The sequence below is a fragment of the Perca fluviatilis genome, chromosome 10, assembly GCF_010015445.1.
Source record: "Perca fluviatilis chromosome 10, GENO_Pfluv_1.0, whole genome shotgun sequence".
NCBI lineage: Eukaryota > Metazoa > Chordata > Actinopteri > Perciformes > Percidae > Perca > Perca fluviatilis.
The window spans coordinates 16,259,321-16,276,097 of NC_053121.1; positions in this window are offsets into that span (position 1 = coordinate 16,259,321).

Below are 16,777 nucleotides of genomic sequence, written 5' to 3' on the forward strand. Positions count from 1 at the left end.
TGATGCGAGAGAGCGCATACAGTGACAGATTCGAGAGGTTGTAATCACTGAGTTGTGGTTGTGATGGAAAATCAACCTGAGTAAAAAAAAAAAGTACATGAGTAAATGTTGCATTACAAGTTTGCAGCTGTCATTGTGTTCATGCAAATATCAATCTACACATTTGTGAATATTTTTCTACAAGTGCAAATTTCAATTTACAAGTTCAGATTTTTTTACAAGCTCTCATGTTTTTTTCTTTTGTGACTTCAAATGTGAATAATTTTTACAAGTGCAAATTTTTATTTTACGTACAAAGTGCAAATTTTTATTTTACAAGTGCACATTTTTATTTTACAAGTGCAAATTTTTATTTTACAAGTGCAAATTTTTATTTTACAAGTGCAAATTTTTATTTTACAAGTGCAAATTTTAACATACAAGTTAAATTTTTTTGTTCTGCAAGTTCTCACATTGTATTCTACAAGCTCTCACGTTTTGCACCATATTTACCTTCATAGAATTCACATACATGAGTAAAACGTGTGTAAGGTGATTAAAAGGTAAAGCCCTCTCCGTCTGAAATAATGCACAGATCACATCGCATCTCTGATGCTGTCTGATGAGAATTCTTTCTGCGGCTCCCATTTTAAAGAATTGATCAGTCCTCAGAACAAAGTGAAATCCTTTAAAAAGAATCACTTTCAGACAGGACATTATATTACTCAGACAGTATTATGCAAAGGCAGAGGGTCGGAATGACACTCCATTATTCTTTCATTCTGAGCAAACTGTTGAGAAACACAAATGTTGTTTATGGTTAAAAGCACAGACAAATAGAAAGGGAGGCCGAGCTCTTTGTCTTTTAAGTGCATTATAATTGGAATGCAAAGCTGTTGAAATTAAAGGGTTATCTGTTCATTGTGCGGTATACAAAGAAAATGTTTATCTTATCATCTATATCTACAGTATCTAGACTGCATTCCCTCTGTGAGTATATGAGTCAAGTGTATTTAATATCAAAGTTGTGCGATTCTCATATCATATATATCAGACAGCGACAATATCTCCCATTTGGTGAAAATAAGTATGCATCGCTGGCAGTTACATCTAAATAAAATGCAATTTATGACACTAATTTAAAAGGAGCTGTATAATGGGCTATACTGTTTATATCTGGTTCCAGGGTGTTAACAAACTACAGTGCTACAAATACAGTATACAGCACAACTAAAGTAGCTAATTGAAGCTAGTTCATGCTGTGACTACAAGGCCAGCAGTGCAGGTTCAATGTTGGAATAGCACGTAAACTGTGTTAGATAATGTGTTTAGTGCGCTTTAAAAGTTTTATCAGGTGTATTTTTGACAGAGCCAGGTTAGCTGTCCCCTCCCCCCCTGCTTCCAGTCAATTTGCTAAGTTGAGCTAGTTGCCTTCCAGCTCTTGCTCCAAACACACAGCAACCCTATCTCTTAGAAATTATGTTTATACACCAATTAATTGGCAACAGCAATTACATTATGAGAAAAACATAATGCTACCTGAATTGTGTTTTTATCAACATAATGATGAAAATTAATTAGGCAATGTGTCAGGTTGCAATATTTTTACACAGATCATATTTGCAAACACTTTACTGACCATGAATTTAAGTTTTACTCCCTATAATATCTGCTCTTGCACTACAAAATGTATTTATAGCCAATAAAGCATGCAGTTCATAGTTAAGTATACAGTAGTTAGGGTTAGGTCTTGGGTTATTATTGTAAAGGTCCAAAGCACTAGACAGGACATCTTTACTTTATTAACATTTAACCAAAACCAAGATCTTTCTCTAACCTTAAACAATCTGTTGCCTAAAGCTAGTGACCACCACTTGCGTGCAGTACAAAAAATGACACACTCCCTATACTCAAAAACGCATCGTCACTGAATATAATCCAGGCAGCAATTATGTTTCCTTCAAATTTGGAAAAAAAGCTATAGGCAAAACACATCAGTAGTATATACATTTTATGTCAACTTAGGAGATAGATTGCACACAGACATTGGAGGGGTTGACTGTCTCATCTAACTCTCGCTAAGAAATGTCAAACTATTCCTGCCACATTAACACTTGATAGTTGTTGTAATGTGCATTTCAGGGAGGAGTTCCATATGTTTGATGGGAACCCCAAAGTAAGAGCCCGCCATTGAATGTTTCACAAAGTGTTTATGGTTGTCACTTAAATGCCATCTTGACTTGGTTTATTTATATCTTGATCATTGCATGCGTGTGTGTGTGTGTGTGTGTGTGTGTGTGTGTGTGTGTGTGTGTGTGTTGAGTGTGAGTGTGAGTTTGTGTGTGTGTGAGAGGGAGAGTTACCATGATGACAGGCAATTAATTCAGCTCTTGGGGACTCGGTGAGGAGAAACAGTGACTCGCGGGTTGCATTAGTCATGCAGTATGGCAGCACTGGCATCAGGGAGCTCTCATACACTTTAAAGGTGACTGTGTGTGTATGTGTATGTATATGTGTGTGTGTGTGTGTGTGTGTGTGTGTGTGTGTGTGTGTGTGTGTGTGTGTGTGTGTGTGTGTGTGTGTGTGCCCACATTTGTTGTCTGCCTCTTCTGCTATCCTGTCATCCCTCCCTCACCCATGGGGGCCCAGCATGAAACAGCCTCATGACTTAAGGATACCGTTGGTAGCGTTGAGTGCAGCCTGAGAAGCTGAGTGTCAAACTTCCAACAAAGCATTTAACAAGCACAACAGTGCACAGTGCTAACAGCTTGTTCAAAGACTATCGCAGAGTTTACCCCCTACAAGCACACAAACTAACAACTTTATTATGGTTGATGTAATGCTGGGACCAAAGGGATGTGAGGGAATTTTTTTTTTTTTTTTTTTTTTTTTTAAAAGGTGCTCTGCAGAAAGCAGCAGTGAAGTGATATAATGATTACCATGAAGTGGGTCACAGGGCTGTGTACTTGTAATTAAAGGCTCAACTGTATGGCCGCTGTTTTTGAATCTGACTATGCAGAATAGCAATGATGTTTAGCAAGGAATTTGCACTGAGACAAGGTGTGTAAATGTGAAGGACACACATTACTCTGCTCATTTAATATATTTTCCATTATCCATCAATGCTGACCAGCCTGTGTAACAGCTTGAAATGTCCTATTTTAAGGCCACAAGCAGTCACAGGATATATATTAGCCATTCAGTTAATTCTGCAAACCTCAGTGTGTGATAGTCCCCAAACTGTGTAATGTCAGAGTGTCTGCTTTATCTTCAAAAGTCAAGAGGGAAGGCATAGATGCTTGTCCGTGTTGCCTGTCATCCAAGTACCTATGTAACATTTCTGCAGATTAACTGTTGCACAAAATAAGTAAGTCATGTATTTATTTGTTTGTTCACCTGCTTGCTGTATAGTATGCAGACATGAATGCATGTATGGCTATGCACATACTTTCTAGAGGAACTGTAGCCGGCTTTTTTGCCAGAGTGACTGGAGAATGCAGGGTTATATTAATAAGGCAAACTTTATAAATGTGTGTGACTTATTACTTTATCAACACTTATTTAGTTGTGTTTTATATATGTGTAATCAGCAAAAAAAAACTTGTCTCGTTATCCTAGTCCTGCAAAATTTTCTTTGCATTATTAGTTAAACCACTCCATTGGATAGTTTGACCATTTCTGGAAAAGATTTGCCAAGCATCTGGACCAAAATAATTAACCCTTGTATGGTGTTCGGGTCTGTGGGACCCGTTTTCAATGTTTGCTAAAAGAAAAATTATGCTATTTATTATTTCTTCTAACTCAAACTCATTGGCCTTGGCTCATTTTCTGTGAAGAACATAAAAAAATGACTTATTTTCAATGACTGCACACAGTACACATAACTATTACATATGAGGTGTTCGGTCTAACTGGACCCGAGGGTATTTACAGTTTTTTTCGATTGCTAAACGACAGTGGGCACAACTGGAGTCACATGTGCAAAACTCTAACTACAGTCTCCACAGCAGCAGCTCATGTGGACCAAACTCTAGTTCGTTTTTCATTGCTTGAACACAGTTTTCAAAACTCTACACACTTATCCCATGACTTTAACCACAACATGCACAACACTGTAGATTTACAGCACTTTGTTCAAATGCTAACACACTGCTGTCAAAACTGTAAACCACACATTCAAAACAGAATAGATTTCAGTCTGGTGCCTATCAAACACTGCTGATTGCAATTTTAGCTGAAAGCCTAAGCAGGTGTCTTGTTTTAGACTAGTTAGTGAACATATATGGTATTTATACAGAGAAAGCTCAGAAAGTCTTTTTTTGTATACAAACACCAAATAAGAATGAAACAATTCTACACTGTACTGTTTGAGAGAAACAGGTAAAAGAGCAAAGATACCAATATGTCCAGGTAAGATGTCTGAGGTTATGTACACAGCTATAAAAAAAAGTGAAAAACACTATCTTTACAATAGTAAAACTGCGTTCTTACTGTTTTTCAGAAAGTAATGGAAGTGAAAGCAATAGAAACACCACATTCATTTGTATTTAGAGATGATGCAGACATCCAATGTGATGAAGAGAACTTGCCACATGATGCTGGAGAGAGGCAGGATTAGTCACACTATTCGTTGGTACTGTTATGTACCTTTAGTTCTTTTTCCCCAGTAATTCCATAAATTACTAGAGACAAAATACTTTATTGAAGAAAACTGCTGATTTTCATTCCTTGTTGTTTACCTTATGTAAAAATTGGTATGCTATACAATCTATATTTTTTCCTTAAATAAACTGTTGAGTAGTGTCAAGTCACTCAAATTGTTCAAACTGTAAAGATGAGAAAGTTTGTAATTTCTGTATTGGTGTTTGATGCTAGTGTTTTTACCCTCAGTGTGTTCTGAGTGACAGTGCGTGTTATCTCAGTGAGGCTTGTGCATAGTGTTTGGCTGCACTGAGCCTGTTTTGAGACGTATGTTAAGAGTTGTGTTGCTTTAAATGAGTTTTGCAGGTGATGTGAACTGTTTAGCTCAGGTGACTGTTGGTAGTGCAGACTGTAGTTTGAGTTTTGTACATGTGACTCCAGTTGTGCCCACTGTCGTTTAGCAATCGGAAAAAACTGTAAATGTTAGGTGCTATGATACTATGTTGTCTTTCTGCACCTGCTATTCCCACACAAAGTTACAAAATGGTTACATTTCAAGCACTTTCACCTGTTCTGATTAAGTTCTATGAAATAAGCACCAATAATGATCAAAAATCTTGGTTCTATTTCTTTTTTTACCTTTTTTATAATTGAATTTCCTTGTTTTCTCACAAAAAAACAAAAACAAAATGATCATATGATCATAAATGTGATCTCACAGGGATAAATGGCAAATATGAACCATAAATGATGTTCATGATGATCATTGGTAATTGAGGTTGAGTATTTTTACATAAATTGTTACGGCTGTATTGATTTAAAAGCCTAATAATGTGGTGGGTCCACCAGACCCAGGAACATTGGCTGTGTAACAAAAATATGAACACCACACAAGGGTTAACAACATTTATAATATCTACAACTGCAGACAGTTGAAGGCAAGAATCCAATAACCCTTTAATTAATTACTTATTAAGGTAACTCTGATGCATTATTAGAAAGTAAGCCGATATTAAGGAGTCATGAGTTTTTCATTTTACAATAAGCCATCAGGTCTGCAAATGTAAACATTTTCTAGTCATTAATAAAGCACTCCTCCAGCATAATAATCCATCTTAAGTTGAGCTGTTTTGCTAATAAGTTGTTATTAAAGGGGTTGTAGTACAGATGCTTTGCAGTCCTGCCGAAGTTGAGTGGTAAGATGTCCATTTGAAGGGTCCTTATTAGTGTCTTATTACTGAGCTTACAGTGTAATTATAAAATGAATCATTAATTAAGCCAACATGTTATAATGTGTGCCTCACTAACACATGGTACTGAGGAGGGGTGAGTGTAAATTAAAGATTCGGGTTTTGAGGATGATCATTTTGGTGGCATAAAACTGCTGTCTTCATGCCTGCGGACTGATTATCTCCCATTCTGCCGTTGAAGGCGGGGTGTCTCCATGAGAAAGAAATGATGAGGAGGACCCGTAGGTGGCTGGTGGGTTGCCTCAGCCAATACTCTGCTTACAAAGGGCCATTAGCCAAGGTCTGTAGCTGACAGATGAAGGCCCCCTAATGGTGCAGGATCATGCTGTGATTTGCAATCTTTATATTTAACCAGAGAGAGATTAATTATCGCCGGCAAATTGACAGGTCCAAGGAGGTGAGGCAAGTTTCTGACTGACATAGCCATTCCTCACAGCACTTCCTGCCAGAGGGCTTTGCATCTGACCTTGGGTTGCCAGGCATGTTGGGCACCCCGCCTCCTCTCAGCAACACCTCCCTGATCGTTTTCTGTAATAACCATTCTTTATTCTTTGCAGGGATGCCACTCAGCCCTGGACAAGCTCATAGTCCAACAATGGCTGTCAAAGCAAAGCGAAAATTCCCTGTCAAGCTGAATTCACTCATGTTTTTGATCGTGGACCCTTTATTGTGGACTTGCGTTCAAGCATGTGTGTGAGAATGAGTGAGTGAGTGAGTGAGTGAGTGAGTGAGTGAGTGAGTGAGTGAGTGAGTGAGTGAGTGAGTGAGTGAGTGAGTGAGTGAGTGAGTGAGTGAGTGAGTGAGTGAGGAGTGAGTGAGTGAGTGTGAGGGAAAACAAGTCTTGCCCAAAGCAAGAAAACAAAAGAGCCATGATTCCGCTCTGTTTCCACCCTCCTGGTTTACTGATGCCCTGCAGCTGTCTTCAGCCACTTTTTATATCTAAAGTATTGTATCTTTTCTGAATTTTTTTGTCATGTTCTGCACTGTGTTTGGGTTGCTGTCAATTGTGTGATCCTTCATGTGGGTGACAGGTTTGGCCTGGTCATTTCTACATTTAACAATAGGATGCAAAATCACTGTTATACTGTACAGAGGGACAATAAAAAGGCTGTAAAGTAACAAAAGCCCAAACAGCCAGCATCATGGGATCTTAGTCAGACCCAACAACAAACAAAAATTGAGGCTGTAAAAGCCTTTGTGTTGACATTTGCACTGCTACCTGTCTACCGGGACTACTGACTACGGACTCTGTGAGCATTACTTAAAGGTCCAATGTGTAGGAATTTCTCCCGTGTAGTGTTGAGATCATATATCGCAATCAACTCTCTCGCACCACGCAGTTCAAAGTACGTATTACAGCTACGGTAGCCTTCACACTTCAAAAAGCCGGTCTCTTGCTCTTTTCAATATCCTTTTTCTGGGCGAAGAATAATACTCCTGTTCCTGAAATTTAGATTTTGAATACGTGTGGTCCTCCCATGTTTCCTTCTTCAAACTTGCCGGGGCCTGGAAGCTACGATACCCATTAGCAGCATTAGCAGCACCTGTGAGTTTATCATGTGACAGAGAAAACGTGAAAGGCGGAGCAGTATGTCCTGTATGTCCCTTACCGGCTAACGTATTTCAAGATGGCGCATGAATATGGAGCGTCTACCCCAGTTCATGCCAAAAAAAATTCAAGCCAAAAGGAATACTTGTAATTGATGGTGGAGGTAAATATTCATGAAAAAGGACAAGTTTGTGAACGGGCAACACAGATTTTGATAATGAACAACTAAACACCACACGGGACCTTTAAGGGAATAGTTTGACATTTGGGAAAAATACTTTGTGTTTTTGCCAAGAGTTAGAAGAGAAGATCAATACCACTAATATATCTGTGAAATGCGAAATATGCGAAATATTAAGCTACAGCTGGTTAGCTTAGCTTAGCATAAAGACTGTAAACAAGGAAAAACAGCTAACCTGACTGTCCAAAAATAACACATAAAGCTCTATGGCCTCTAAAAGCTCAATAATACATATATGTATATTTCGTCTCATTTGTTCAGTCGTTATTGTGGTTTTACCTTCAGACAAAGTCAGTTGTGTTTTTCTTCAAAAGTGACTTGAAGAAGAAGAAATCGAACTCTCCCCTTAGAACAAGACAAACATTTGCACAAAGGGTACAGCATGTGTGTGCATTGATTTTGCAAATATTTCACCATCTGGTTTGTTTGTCTTTCAACAATTCAGGAAGGAATTTTGATTCCTGTCAGCAAGTTCAGTCCACACACAGGCATGTCAGTCAGCACTTAACACCAGCGTTGCCCGTCTGTCGGTTTACCCTCTGTCTCAAACTGAATAAATCAAACAAACACGATTTGCTTGTTATCTTTCACAAATGTGAATGCAGCAGGACTCAGACACAGAAAATCTCTTTTGAGGATGAATAAAAAGACAACTTTGTGGTATATTTGTGGTTAAAGCATATAGTAAAAGCAGTTGTCCATGTTGGAGATAATTGAGCTATCACAGGCATAACACATGCTTTCCACCTCTCATCCTATACAATAGCTTCCTCCTCCCTTCGACTACACACTCCAGTTCCTACAAGTCTCCCCCACTTTCTTTCTTTCTTTCTCACCCCTCACCTTTACCTCGCTAGTCTCATCTATCTCTGTTCACTGCTTCCCATAGCCAAGAAGCTCACCTATGGCACTCTCCCCTGGCACCCTCACTTGCACTTTGCAGACTGAGGATCACAATGAAGGACAAGGTGCTAATGATTTCTATTCATTTTAGCCTCTGGGTTCGCGAATATACGTCCTGGACAAATCCTAAGATTTATGACATCAACATGTTATCTTTTACTATATGCGGGAAGACTAAGAAGAGGGCAGTCGGAATGGACAGGGAGTGTCATGCAGGAGGCACTAATCCTCTGGCACCCACGTTACAGATGGAAATCACTGAAGGATTATAAGAGCGAATCAGCTCTGCTCAGTTTACCACCAGCAGTCTCCCCCCTACTCTACCTCCCTCAATTTCTCTTTCCTTACCACCCTTAAATACCCCCCCCCCCATCTGAAGTTAGTGCCTTAAAAGGAGAGATCACACCAATTCAAAGTGTCGGTGTGAGAACAATTAGCAGGCAGGTGCAGAAAAATGCTCTTTTCATAATGAAGGTTATTTATACATGCCCCCTCGTAGAGACGGACTTGCTGCCTCATTGTCACCTTAAACACTCGAGGCACTTTCACTCTCTCACTTTCTGGCTTTTTCTACTTCACACACACTTGCCGCAAATGCTCAACTACGCCCCAAAATTCAAAAGCCACAAATATGCAGATAAAGCCTGTTGCTGCAAAACATGACATCAGCCCAGATGTCAGATCAGACTGAGACATCAGTGATTCTCAATCCAATTACATTAATCGACCATAGAAAATCCATAGTGAAGGTTGATGAACAATCTTTACTGCCAAATTACAGGGATGGCACGCTTATAATTGAAGTTGGTTGTGGCTGTCACTCTCTGTCTAACGAAATAATCTTGTTGAGCTAGCCCTCGTGACCGTGATTATGACAGACATAATTATCAATCTTTTTTTTCCTCTCTAAATCTTGTGCTTCCTACTCCCTGCATCATCCCACTCCCAGTATTGGGAATCATTGAACTTGGGGAACCTCCTCAGATTCAAGACGGTGGGGAAGAAAGGAAGTCAAAGAGGATGTGAATAGTCCCCCATCCTTTCCTCAAGGCAGTGGACTGACTTTCCAGGCACTAAAGAAATGGAAGGTCATGAACTTTTTAAAGGATCACTTATTGAAAACAGCCCTGCTTGATTCTGAGATGTCCATATGACTTCATAACAGCCTTCACTTTGTGCAGCGAGTTTAATTCAGTCGGCAATGTGACAGAGGTCATTGGACAAAGTGCTGCTCATCTTAACTGACTAACAGCCACATGCTGCTCGACTTTCAGCTCGCCTCCAAACGCAGAGCGCTACTGCTCTCTACTGACAGCTGCGTGACACTCTCCGGCTGAAACGGTGCTCTCTTATCAGGGTTTACTTCATCAATGATGATGAAAATGAGATCTTCCTGTGTTTCACACCAGAGAAGTTTTTTGGAGGATATGAGGTTTAGAGTGGCAGCTGCTCTACTATGAATTCACATCTTATCACGGCCCGTATCATGAGGGACGTAATCCCTAGTGAACTGAGCGAGGCCTTATTATGATAAGATTCCCATCTTAATCCTCACAGTAAATAGCTTTCTGATTGTTGACCATCGCTGGAGCCTCCAGAGATATCCCCTTCTCAGACAACTGTCCACCGCCTGCTGGATATCCTTCTGGTTTTAAATAACCCCATCAACTCTTAAAGAATCATTTAGCTGGTTGGAGTGTGCTATTGTATTTGTATAATCATTATGTATGATTTCCTTTTTGGATTGAAAAATAAAACATCCCTTAATATTTATTTTGACATCATGATTGTCTGTGGCAAGTATGTTGTGTTGTCTCCATCTGGTGGTATCTGGTAAAACTACAGGATTTGATTTGATTTACTGTATGTGGCCTTTTTATGTCAACTCAGGCAGGTACACACTGATACATTCCTCATATTCATATATTATATTTACAAATAATACTTTCTTTGACTCAACTAGTTTTTTTTAGCTGTCAAATAACCTTCTGGTTATATTTGCTACCAGAGCTTAGTGAACCACATTCAGAAATAAAATCACTCAAATTCCATTAAATAAACCATCCAAGCAGCAGAGACACCAGTGAAACAAAGTTATTCTTTTTTTAGCCTGCACCAAATAAAAGAGATATATATTTCAAATGTTACAATAACTACATGATAAAAAAAAAATCAAGTTCATTGAGAGTGCTACTTTCGTTGTTTGTGTGTTGACTCAGTTTGGTGGTACCTTAAAAATGCAGTTTATGGGCGCCAGGGCAGCTCCGTTGGTAGAGCGGGCGCCCATAGAGGTTTACTCCTTGACGCAGCAGCCGCAGGTTCGACTCCGACCTGCAGCCCTTTGCTGCGTGTAATTCCCCCTCGCTCTCCCTTTTCATGTCTTCAGCTGTCCTGTCAATAAAGGCCTAAAAATAAGCAGCTGCAGTTATGTTAGTATATGCAGTTTATGTTGTATGTGTTTATAATATTTTGTGTACTTGGTTTGCATATATATATATATATATATATATATATATATATATATATATATATATATATATATATATATCATCACCTCTCTGACTCAGTGTGAACAACAATTACAAACTAAATGTTTTACAAAAGTGTATTACAGGATTGTCTTATTGAACTGCTACACAGTGTATAGATGAAGTGATTTTGTCTTGATTATACACTACTGGTCAAACGTTTTAGAACACCCCAATTCTTCTAGTTTTTTATTGAAATGTTAGCAGTTCAAGTCCAATGAATGGCTTAAAATGGTACAAAGGTAAGTGGTGAACTGCCTGAGATTAAAAACTGGTTACCCAAAACTGAAAAATAATATACATTTCAGAATTTTACAAAAAGGCCTTTTTCAGGGAACAAGAAATGGGTTAACAACGTAAAGCTGTTCTGCAGCAATGGAGGTTGATCAAGTTTTGAAAGTTGGTGCTACCAATTCCCACAGATGTTCCAACTTGTCTGGATTACTTACAACCCCCTCTGTTTGTATAAAAGTATTGTTGGAACACACTGTGGTACCGTACCCTCGTGAGCATTATTTGAACAGTACTGCAGAAAGTAGTGTGTTGCCATAAAAATGTCGGGAAAAAGGCAATTAACAATGGAAGAGAGACAGACCATCATAACACTTAAGAATGTTGGTCTTTCCTACAGAGAAATTGCGAAGAAAGTCAAGGTGAGTACAGTATTCTTCACCATCAAAATGCACTTAGAAACTGGGGGAAACTCTGACAGGAAGGGGTCTGGCAGACCCAAAGCCACAACACAACCAGAAGACAAGTTTCTGAGAGTCAACAGCTTGCGTGATAGGCAGCTCACAGGACAACAGCTTCAAGCACAGCTTAATAGTGGTCATAATAAGCAAGTCTCAGTTTCAACTGTAAAGAGAAGACTTCGAGCTGCAGGTTTGATAGGTCGAGTTGCAGCAAGAAAGCCATTGCTAAGACGTCAGAATAAGAAAAAGAGGCTTGCCTGGGCCAAGAAACATCGTCAATGGACTACTGAAGACTGGAAGAAGGTGCTATGGACTGATGAATCAAAATTTGAAATCTTCGGTTCATCACGCAGGATTTTTGTACACCGTCGAGTAGGCGAAAGGATGGTTCCTCAGTGTGTGACATCAACTGTCAAACATGGAGGAGGAAGCGTGATGGTCTGGGGCTGTTTTACTGGAGCCAGGGTCGGTGATTTGTACAGAGTGAAAGGCACCCTGAACCAAAACTGCTACCACAGCATTTTGCAGCGCCATGCAGTACCCTCTGGTATGCGCCTAGTTGGTCAGGGGTTCATCCTACAGCAAGATAATGACCCAAAACATAAGTCCAAGCTATGCCAGAACTACCTTAGCAAAAAAGAACAAGATGGTAAGCTTACAAACATGGAGTGGCCAGCACAGTCACCAGACTTAAACCCCATTGAGCTGGTTTGGGATGAACTGGACAGAAAAGTGAAAGCAAAGCAACCTACAAGTGCCACACATTTATGGGAACTTCTGCAACAGAGTTGGGAAGAACTTTCTGAAGAATATTTGATTTCCATTGTAGAAAGAATGCCACGAGTGTGTTCAGCTGTTATATCTGCCAAAGGGGGCTACTTTGATCAATCAAAAATGTAGAATACATTTTGGTTTATAAATTGATTCCATGATTTCTTTTTTAACTTCAATTATTTATTTGTTCTATTGTTTAATTTCAGAGTACAATAATACATTGAACTGCATGAATTTCAATAAAAACCTGGAAAAATGGGGTGGTGTTCTAAAACTTTTAACCAGTAGTGTATTTTAAAATGTTTGAAGTAAAATCAACAACTTCCATAAGGACCATATATAAGGCTGTGCGTTTTGGCAACTACCAGATACTCCCTTATGATCGTTATATTTCATTATATCCTTGTCTGTACATCAAAACATGATGTAAACATGGTATTATGAGCACATTAGCCTAAGCATCCATTACACATTGTCAGTGTTTATGACACCGCTGACAGCTCTGAGAGTCCCCGATGCTCAAGTGTCTGGAAGCCTTTCTTCTTCTTTTGATGGACTGGGTCTTTAAGAGCCTACACCATGCTTGCCTATATGCCATATGGTGTGCTGGTACAAGAAAAGAGCTCACTTGGAACTGCGTTTTTAGCCTGTCATACATGAAGGAAAGCCTCTCTTTTAAGATTGATTAAAGCACTCGAACGGATGAGCAGAAAACTCATTTCATCCTGAGGTGACAAAAATAGAAAAATATGTTTGGGCATTCATGTTAGGCTATGTATGCCTATATTACATTATTTGAATATTATCACGGATACATCAACATGTAAGCAACATTTTAAGTTGTACTACTTTATATAGGCTACTGTCAGTTTTGTATAACAAATCGTCATATTTTAGAGGCTGATCATTTATTTTGTAAATACAATTTTATTCTGCAAAGTGAGCTGTCAGATAGATGCAGTGGAGTAAAAAGTAGAATATTTGCCTCTGAAATGTAGTGAGAAATAAGTAGAGATGTACAAAGTAGTCTACTTTAAAATTTTACTTCAATACTGTAGACTAACTGAGTAAAAAGTAGTCCTCTCCCACATGAAGAAATTGTGATCAAGTGATAAAGGTTTGAACAAATAGATTCCTGCCAAGAATAGCCTACATGTTTGGTGTACTTCAAAGTATATACTTAGTACTCGAGTAACTGCTAGCCTATGTGTAATCACAGTACATTTTGGAATAGCATGCTTACTTAACATAACTTAAATGCCGTTTTTGTAAGACACGTGTCATACAAAAGGCATCTGTTAACACCTGTGATCAATGGTGCAGGTCTGACTTTGAAGACCTGCTTTGTTATCCAGTCATGCTGCGTTAACGGCTGGCCCCGCGGGGCCCGTCTATACCCTGCGTCGCGTACAGAAAAGACCCCCTGCAGAGACTGGATTTCAGGCATCGCGACATTTCCTTCCAATTCAGTGGAGCAGCCGGGTGTGCAGCCACTCTCGCGATGAAATGTGCGGTATGTTTACAGCGAAACGTGTTAATTAACATGCCCAAAAACTAAAGTCATTTCAGGCCTGCAGACTCAGCATAGTCTCCTATTGTCCTTCGCTCAGAGTTCATCAAATTAGCCTCCTACCACAGATAATATTGACTTAATGAACCGTTACGTTAACTAGAATATTACTTCCTTTTCCCCAAATTAATGAGGCCGCTAATTGTCCTAATTTGCGTCTGAAACCCCGGCATTAAGAGTTCTCTCTTTGCTTAGGAGAACCACCTCCGTATAGCTCCGGGTGTGTGGGGATAATTACAGAGTAGACGGCTCCCAACATCAAGAGGTTCACTGTTCTTGGTGCATGATTGTGTGGAAAAAATGGAAACGCTCTATTGTTGCGAAATTAAGGAGTCTTTAATTAAAACAACAGAGAGACACAAGGCAAAACGATGGCTCACTGTATACAAGACCCAAGACGGCGAGGAAGGAAACCCTACTCATTGTTTCTGAGGTAAACTCATGTAGGCCTGTTTGTAGCCTGTGCTGTTATATATTTATGATAAAAGCATAAATGTAGGCCTATAGTAAGGTCGGGTCACAAGGAGTGAACACAATAAAATGTGTATTGTATAATATTGAAATTCACATAAAAAAAGCAATATTACAATGTTTACATTCATTTATTTAGGGATGTATTTATGAAATTGTGCCTATAGTAGTGTAATCAAACCTTTGATCATTTAGTTGTACTTTTTTTTTTTTAGAGTGACTGATTTCCAAATTATTTCCGTGAAATGTTCATGGAAATAACTAGTCTATGTAATAGTGATTATAAGAAAATGGAGACAGTGTTCAGTTGGTACACTTCCAATTAATTCATTCAAATGGAGGGTAATCAAAAGAATCAGCAGGTCAGGTGAACTTTTTTTTAATTAAACAGGCAAGCATAGAACTTAACATATGAATAATAAATTCATAATAGTTACTTGGGTTTAAATGGAGCAATTCTTTTGACAAAAATCCAATTTCCCTTATAATTAGCACCAAATTACCTTTTTTTTTCATTGGGAAATTATTACAAAATTACAGACCCATAAATTATAAGTGTTCTGAGTCTAGATGTGGTTTGTATTGTTCTTATGAGGTGTTGTAATGTCTTGAACAGGTGTACAATGAAACAGACACCACACTTCAAACGAAAGCCTCCAAAAATAGAGTTGAATTCATTATAGATCGCTTGGGGCCACGGTTCCCCAGGGATAATTGAGGAGCTTTAAAGGCGTCCCCAGTGAAACGAGGACTGCTTTAATTTCACTATTAGGCCTACTTCATTTACAAGAAATTAGAACATGAGACAATGTATTATAATTGGAACTACTCCGACTCTCTCTGTTATCAGCCCACGACGAACCGACTACTGCTACAAAACATTCAGTGCATGCAGTATTTTACGATGTTCAGCTGCAACCAAACAGTGTGATTGGTTGAGAGGCATTACTCATGCTCACCAGTTACAACCACCTACAGTGTGCGCTGTTACAACTTTAGATGGTTAATAAGAGTTAAATAGCAGCCATGGAGCATGTGTTGACACAAAAGGATGCTGCTGTGGTTGGCTGGTTGGGGTTTAGGGTTTGAACGGGTCAACATAAACTGTTGGGACTGTTGCCAGGTCCATCACCAACGTCTTCTGGCAGCTGCAGTTGTCTATGGTGCTCTGGTTGCCAAGTTGGTGACATATCGTCCAACCAATTATTGGCTATAAACGGTGTTGCAAGGTTCCTGAGGCATTTTGTGCCAACATTTGACAACGTTTGTTGTTTTTGCATTGTGCGATGTTACATGTGACACTACAGCTTGTTCAAGGAGTTTACAAGGAGCACTTGAAGGCAAAGAACACACAGCTCCTTACTGTGAACAAATTGATCCAACTTGTTTACATTCTGCTGCAGTCAGCAGTATTTACAGCCTACCTGTTCCTGTTTTATCATGAGTCAGAGAGTCAAGGAGCCAGGAATCTCTATCTGTGTTCCATTTTGAGTGTGTTCTGGGTTTCACGCAGCGATTCCTCTGATAACTTGCCTTTTGGAACGGGGACGGGGACTGTGCTTTTTATTCCACTAGATTTATTGGCGAGCCAATTGTTAAAAGCTACTTTGCAGATTCAGATTTGACTTAAAGTTTGTAAAATATGATGCATTAATATAAATTAAAGGACCCAACCATATTTAAAGCAGTTAAGATGACCTACACCTTCACCAACCAAAACATAACATGCTGCTTTAAAGGAACATGGCGACTTATTGGCACTTTAGCTTCTTCACAGATTGATTGATATATTCTCAGAAAGGCGAAAGGCACTACTGCTACTCTCTGCTCCTCACCACGGGGCTTCTCAGGTGCTGCGTGCAAATCACTCCGCCCAAGTAGCAGAAGTAGCAGTGCTTCGCCTTTCTGAGAATATAGTTCCCAGTTTGTATACGGTTAGAAGATGGCTGTGTCTCATGTGACCTTGTTATTTGTACACGCTGTGACTCTACAAATCACAACAAGTAAATAGGAAAATGTTGGCGTTATTTTGTCACTTATTGGGAGCAGTAGGCTAGTTGGAGCCGGTTACCTCCAGGATCTGTGCTAAGCTAGGCTAGCGGTGGGTGCGTCAGACAGAGTTACGACACACACGGAGATGAGAAGGGTATGTATGGACTTATCTAACTCTGGGGGATAC